The sequence below is a fragment of the Delphinapterus leucas genome, chromosome X (genome assembly GCF_059928025.1).
Source record: "Delphinapterus leucas isolate spDelLeu-1000000601 "Yukka" chromosome X, BTC_Dleu_Yukka2, whole genome shotgun sequence".
In the NCBI taxonomy this organism is placed as follows: Eukaryota; Metazoa; Chordata; class Mammalia; order Artiodactyla; family Monodontidae; genus Delphinapterus; species Delphinapterus leucas.
In genome coordinates this window covers 116,168,552-116,176,260 of record NC_143150.1, presented here as the reverse complement: position 1 = coordinate 116,176,260, position 7,709 = coordinate 116,168,552, and positions in this window count along the sequence as shown.

Below are 7,709 nucleotides of genomic sequence, written 5' to 3'. Positions count from 1 at the left end.
CTGTACATTTTAAACGGGTGAACTTTATGGTGTGTAAATTATACAAAAAAAAAAAAAAAAACAAGTTGAAACCCTCAGTAACTGACAACCAGATTCTTAGTGAAAAGCTTGGGAAGAGTCCCTCTGTTGGCACAAAAATGTGATGAACGTGTTCATGACACTCCCAAAGGTGTGCTAGGAGTAGGGCGCAGCTATGGTGAGAAAGCCAGAAGGGGAGTTTAGACACAAATGAGCAGAAAAGCGGGCAAGCTGGGGCTGGCCCCTTGTTTGTAATGAAAACTGCTTCCAACTCAATAAGATTGAGACAAGTTAATTAGGGCTTGGGAGCTGTTTTCACTTTTTCTTTTTTTCTTCTTTTGGTCTTACAGACCTTGGGTACGAGCTTATAACTCATCCACCTCCTGAGCTCAGGGCTTGCTGACTTGTCAGAATACCCCTGTCTAGTTTGATTCTATTTTTTTCTCTTTTGATTCTATTTTTTCTGTTTATTTTCTATTCCCACTTGCATTCCTCTCTTCAATCATATATACCTCCTGCTTAATATATTTTTGTAGTTCTACTTTCAAACATATAGTGAAGATACGCGTGGTTTAAATTTATGTAAATGATAAGGCACACCATCATTCTGTTTTTCCTTGCTTGGAATTGTTTTCAACATCTATCCATTGCAACTGTATACAAATCTGTCAGAAACAGATTAACTGGGACTTCGCCTTCCAATGCAGGGGCTGTGGCAGCTAAGATCCCACATGCCTGGAGGCCAAAAAACCAAAAACATAAAACAGAATATTGTAACAAATTCAGTAAAGACTTTAAAAATGGTCCACATCAAAAGAAAGAGATTAACCATTTATTCTGGTTTACTCTTCTGTAAATTACCTGTTCAATCCCTGTCTTTCTATTGGGCTACTTGTCTTTCTCTTGTTGATTTCCAGGTTTTTTGTATTCTAGATAATCCTTGTGGGCTTAAATATTTCACGCTAGTCAACTAACGTTTTCTAAGATTAGCAAAACGTCAATTTTTATGCCAAAATCAATCCATTTAAAAAAGCTTCTTACACGGAAATAACCACAAACTTACAGAAAAGTTGCACAAATAAGAATTTACAAGTAAGTCATATGCCCTTTACTCAAACTCACCTATCATTGACATTTTACCCCATTTATCATTTGTAATCCTAGCTGTACCTCTTTTTTTTTTAATTATCCTTGGTTGTTTTGCTAGCAAGCTGCATACATATACACGGCCCTTTCCCCTTAAATACTTCAGTGCGTATTTCCTAAGGATATTGTCTTTTTATTTTTGGCTCTGTTGGGTCTTCGTTGCCTTGCGCGGGCTTTCTCCGGTTGCGGCAAGCGGGGGCTACTCTTCGTTGCGGTGCGCGGGCTTCTCATTGGGGTGGCTTCTCTTGTTGCAGAGCACCGGCTCTAGGCGCGCGGGCTTCAGTAGTTGTGGTGCACGGGCCCTAGAGCGCAGGCTCAGTAGTTGTGGCGCACAGGCTTAGTTGCTCCGCAGCATGTGGGATCTTCCAGGACCAGGGCTCGAACCCGTGCCCCCTGCACTGACAGGTGGATTCTTAACCACTGCGCCACCAGGGAAGTCCTCTAAGGATAGCCTTAAACACCCACATTAGTTATCAACTTCAGTAAATATAACATGGATACAATAATTTTACCTAATTGGCTGCCAGTTTCTCCAGTATAGAGGTGCTATTTTTCTCTTGCAACTAATCGGCAATCTGTGGGGAGCCACTTTAAGGCCAAGCAAATATTCTACTCCTTGCCAAAACTTCTTCCTAAGGTTTAACATCCATTGATAGTTCTTGATTCAATCTTTCCCATGGTTACAAAATAAAACCTATCAATTTTCACCTTATGCTTATGGTTTGTGCTTTAGGAGGTCTTGGTTTTGTTCTGGATACAGATGTAAAAGGTCAAATTGTAGGATGTTTATTGTAGTCCCTCAACTCCGGTGGAGATGAACCTCAAGGGGGAAAGAGAACAACTCAAATTGTAGTTAGAAGGAATTAACGAGGGCCATAGGTCTTAATTATATACTTGCCTACTCACAATATAGTCTACATTTTCATTAGTTTACAGATTTACCTTTAAAGCAATTTATTTTCTGTATACGGTGACAGAGATCCATATTTACTTTTCTCTGTAAAATGTAGGTTTGTCCAGCACCAACTTTTAAGTACTCTATCCTTTCCCCAATGATTTTGAAACCACTTTTATCATGTATCAGATTCCCATATGTACATGGGCTTGATTCTGAGCTCTTTATTCTGATCTTTTTGTCTGTTACTGCATCTATTATTTATTACTATGGATTATGGTGTGACAGTATCTGATGAAGTTCTTTGCTCTGCTTTTAAAATTGCCTTAGAAATTCATAATTTCCATATGAACTTATTCTAGAATCAATTTTTCTATCCCCCTCAAATCCTGTTGGAATATTAATCAGAACTGGCATTTTTATGACATCATACCATCTATGAACAGTGTCTTTCTATTTAAGCCATCTGTTTAACAAAATGACATTAGTTTGCTGGGCTTTTGCCATTAAATGGCTAACTTCCTAAAAATCTAGTTAGAGCTGAACATTTTTTTTCTTTTTAGCATCACCGCGCAGCATGCAGGATCTTTGTTCCCTCGAACCCATGCCCCCTGCAGTGGAAACACGGAGTCCTAGCTACTGGATCACCAGAGAATTCCCTGAACATCTTAAAATCTGTTATACCATCTAGTTGTTAAGTCTAGTGCAGCAATTCCCAATTTTTTTGCCTCAGAGTCCCTTTACAGCAGGGGTTGGTAACCTACGGCCTGTGGGCCAAATGTAGCCCACCACCTACTTCTGTTAATGAACTTTTCCTGCAATACAGCCACATTCACTTGTTTACGTGTTGTCTCAGGCTACTGTGCAACACTGACAGAACTGAATAGCTGTAAGAGAGATCATATGGCCTACAAAGCTTAAAATATTTGCTATCTGGTCCTTTAGTAAAAGTTCACCAACTCCTATTTTACACCTAAAATTGAGACTCCCAAAGAACTTCTGTAATCTGCTAATGGCGGTGAATGTTTAGTTTTCCAAAACTCAATTTTTACTTGAAAGCGCATGTGTAATATTGCAACAAACACTCAGTTTTCCTTGAAATGACAAGTTCACCTGTGGGAGTATTGATGTGCTAGAAAATTTTTAAAAGATTTGTTACTTTAACAGTAAGCCTAAATAACATACTTTTAATGAAAAGTAACAACCCCCTCCCAATTTGAGAAGAGTGGCGTTGTTTCACATTTTTGCAAATCTCTTTACTGTCTGGCTTAAATGAAAACTGAGTCTCGGGACTTCCCCGGTGGTCCAGTGGTTAAGAATCCGCCTTCCAATGCAAGGGACTCGGGTTCGATCCCTGTTCGGGGAACTTAGATTCCACATGCTGTGGGGCAACTAAGCCCACGCACCGCAGCCAGAGAAGCCCGCATCCTGCAATGAAGATCCCGCATGCTGCAACTAAGACCCGAGGCAGCCAAATAAATAAATAATTATTTTTTAAAAAGTAAAATTGAGTTGCACATCTGCTTTTGTATTCAGTGTGTTACAATATGTTTTCGTTAAAGCACACGAAGAAAATCTGGCCACCATGTAGTTGGAAAAGGGAGAACTATTTTAACGGCTTTTTGGGTAACCGTGTATGCTCTTGACACTATACCCAATCCTGACAAATGGTAACTTCTTAAAGTTAGTTGCATTGTGGAATCTAATACTGAATCAGTGATCTTTTCATACTAGTACGTTAAAACCCACTCATCATTTAGAAAATACTGCTTGACTCCGCTACGATCTTCCAAATGTCAACACACTTCATTCTACGGTATTAAAAAGTCACATTCATTATTACCACCTCTGATCTCTTCACTGCGAAGCCGTCAAGCTAATGGTGGCAACATCAGTTTCCCCAAACTCTTAATTTTTCACTTGAAAGCTGAAATCTTATCACCTCCAACAAATGCTGTCAGTTGTTTTCCTTAAAGTGACAGGGTTATTTTGAGAAAATAACCTGACCACAAACGCACGTTTGAATAACCAGCTTGTCTGTTGTTCTTTCAAGTAAAAATGGTATTCCATGAAAAACGATGGCCAGTTCAGTTTGCAACTCAATAATCGCACGAGTGTTTTTCCGTGAGGCAACTATGGTACTTCACAGCACGCAGATGTGTTTCATGGAGCACGTTTTAACCTTGTCACACGAACTATTAAAAAGATGTGTACTCAAGGGTTGGATTTAATAAGATTAATCATCTTACTGCTTGTCAGGGACATTCTTAAGTAAAATTCGCTTTTTAAAAGTAATTGTGAGTTTCTATGTTTGCTTTCGGTAGATAAACTATCAAGTTAGGAAACTCCCGATTATTCTTAGATTTCCAAGAGATATTTAGAAGCATAAATATGCATTGAACTTTATCAAACGTGCAAAAATCCAACTAATTCTATACCTGACAGTCCAGTGGATCAAATCAGCAATGAGACTTTACTCAGGTTTTGTCCCCACTTTTTGATCTGCCATTATCAGGTTGTGAAACGAACAAAGCCTGGATTGGAACAGAAAAGACTGGCTTTTTAAAAGAGAGCAAGTTAAAAAAGAAAAACAAAAGTGAGCAAGTTGACCAGAGGATAAATATCTACTTCACCTATGTCTTTGCACAGTATAAAATAAGGTCCAGTGAATGGGATTCTGGAAATTTGAGATCATTCTGGACAACTGATTTACCATTAGAAAATGTCTTCAGCACAGGTTTGTAACAAATTCACTTGCCCAGAAAATGCAACCCTGTAACTGCAGTCTGACCAAACGGATTCATTCAAATCAAACAACCAAAAACACAAAAATAAAAAACAGATTAAGTATACATTTCCCTCATACATCAAAATTTTCAGAAAAGAATGATCATGAATAAAAGTTTAGTTAAAAATGTCATAAACAGTTTGAAAAGAATCAACCGCATACACTGTTGAAAGTTAGTTCATATTTTATTTCTAATTGCAATAGTTTGCATCTGATTACATAATTCCAAATGATGGGAAAGGAAACCTCCAAATCAGTACCAATTAGCTGTCACGAATCTATGGTAAAAGGACTCATTAAAGACTTAAGAATGAAAGATGGCCAGAGCTACCAATATTACCAATTATAAGCTTTCTCTAAAGAAATATAGAGCAAGTTGGTACTTTGCAAAATACCTTTCTTTAAGCAATTTAGAGACTTCCATCTGTTAGTCTTATGCTGAATTAAATGAGGGTGGTAGCAATTATTTTAAATATTGTGTCGACATGAATATACAAATATATATTCTACACACTTCTTTTGTTATAGGAACCAAAGACTGCAAGTAAAAGAAATGGTAAACAGAGAATAAAAAAGACGTGCATATTCTATCTTACACAGTTCTGGATATCAAGTGAATAGTGGCGGACACCGCTCTAAGTGGATCACACATACGAACACACATTATTAATACTCCCAACAATTCTGTGATTCTGCAGGTACTCTTCTCATCATCTCCATCTTACAGGTGAGGAGCCTGAAGCTCAGACAAGCTGGAGAAGGTGCCCGTGGTCACCTGCAGGTAAAGGGCAGAGTGGGGGTTGTGGCACAGGCTGCCTGACCTCAGAGCCCATGTTCTTCACTCTCTACCACATGCCTCCTAAGCACTAGGCGGCTGTGGAAGGGAGAGAAGACACAGTCCAGCACACCCTCCGAATTCCTCGGTTCACTCCATACCTGAGAGGCTAGTGTCTTATCACACTTATAGTAAGACTTAATTCAGACTTTGTTCTTTTCTAAAATAGGAAGAAAAAAGCAATGATGGTAGTTGAAGGTAAATAAAAAACACAAAGTGGTATGTAAAAGCTGTATAAATGAAACTTCCCCTTACTAAGCAGGACAGAGATCTAAACATCTCACACCAATACAAATCTTTTTAATCTTTATGACAGGTAACGTAAAGAACTTACTTTCATTTCACTGCCAAGCCATAGTTAATACTGGATGCTGTTAAATCTGTACACAATACAAATAAAGTATAAATCCAGCTAGGTATTTTATTTGAAACATGCTTTTACCTATTAGATTACTCACTTGCTCTGAAGTCAATACTAACAGCAGTTTGTATCTATTCAAGATGTTATGCAATGTCCTATAATTTAATATTTACACAAGATAGATGAGAGTAAGTTAAACTACAAGTCACCAGGAGTTCTGTAAGCAACTATACTTATAGCCATGATTCCACAGATGTGGTGAGTAAACCAATGGCCACTCCTTAATAAAATACAAGAATTTTCATCATGCAGTTTACAGGCTCCTTAAGAGGTGGTCTCTTTGAGAGGCGGGATTTTCAAGAAAGATTCAACAGTCAAACAATTAAATCTTGGCAAGTCTTTTTTTACACAAACACTTGGTTTGGTTATTTAGCCACCTTAGTAATACAACTTATTTATATACTCTAATTGGAAGTGGAATAAACACTGCATGAAAAATGCATGCCTATCGAACTCATTAGTAATAACTATTACACTCTCTTAGCAGTAAGAATCATTATTCTTGGATTTCAAAGACTTTATTTTCTTTCAGGGCATACTTTATAGCACTGTATTATAGGAATCAAACAGTATAACAACAAAAACGGTTTTTTTTCTTGAGGACCACTTCCATTCCACCTTTGAAATATAATCAAATCAATGAAACTAATTTCCACACTAAAGACAAGTTAGTAAAATAATTCCTCCAAGTAGTGTTGCATATGAACTACGAGTTTACCCCAACTATTTTAATCATTATAATTTGAGATTTTCTAGGGTACAACAGCACTAGATTGGGCTGTTACTACGTAGACAAGAAAAAAAAAATGTCACCTGCAAACACGTGAATTGGGGTAAGAATCTTTAGACAAACCATATTATTAGAGGAGGTTAAGTAGAAAAACTAATGTTTGAGTTGCACCACCCGTACCATGAACTGTAGCAGAGATGCAGAGTCAAAACATTCTTGGTAAAACAATGTGGAGGAAAGATCTACATATACCACAAATTTACCAAAACACTTTTATGTACAGAAGCCTAAATATCTTAGGAGGTTTAGATTACCGACGAAGATGATCACTCAGTCAACTCTTCAAGGCTGGTTCCTTACGAGTACTGAAAAACCAGTCCATGGTCTCAGACGCATTCCACCTAGGTTAAGTGTTCAGGGACTCCATAGAGTGAGAAACATCAACTGCAATTGTCCACTCTTAGTTTCTGGTTTTTGATTTAATGTTTTATAGTACCTCAGATTTTTATTCCAGAGTTTGCACACTTAGGAAAGGAAATTTTGCTAAGCATGGGATCAAAGATGTGCTTACTAAAAAAAAAAAAAAAAAAAAAAAAAAGATGTGCTTATTTTCTGAAGCCATGTGAAGGTTTAATCCTCTGTGTATTACTTTTCAACACTGAAGAGTTCTCTGGAGACCAGCAGAATAAAAGTTTCACAAGCTACATGAAGGATTTCTTTTACAGTTGCATACCACTTCAATGTGGCTAGTTAGGTCTAACTAGCCCTGCCCTTAATTTCATCTTACTAGAGTTGGTGATGAAAAACTAACAAAGGGTAAATCTAAATTCCCAATAAAATACAAGCAAAGAACACCTGTGCACACAATAACATACA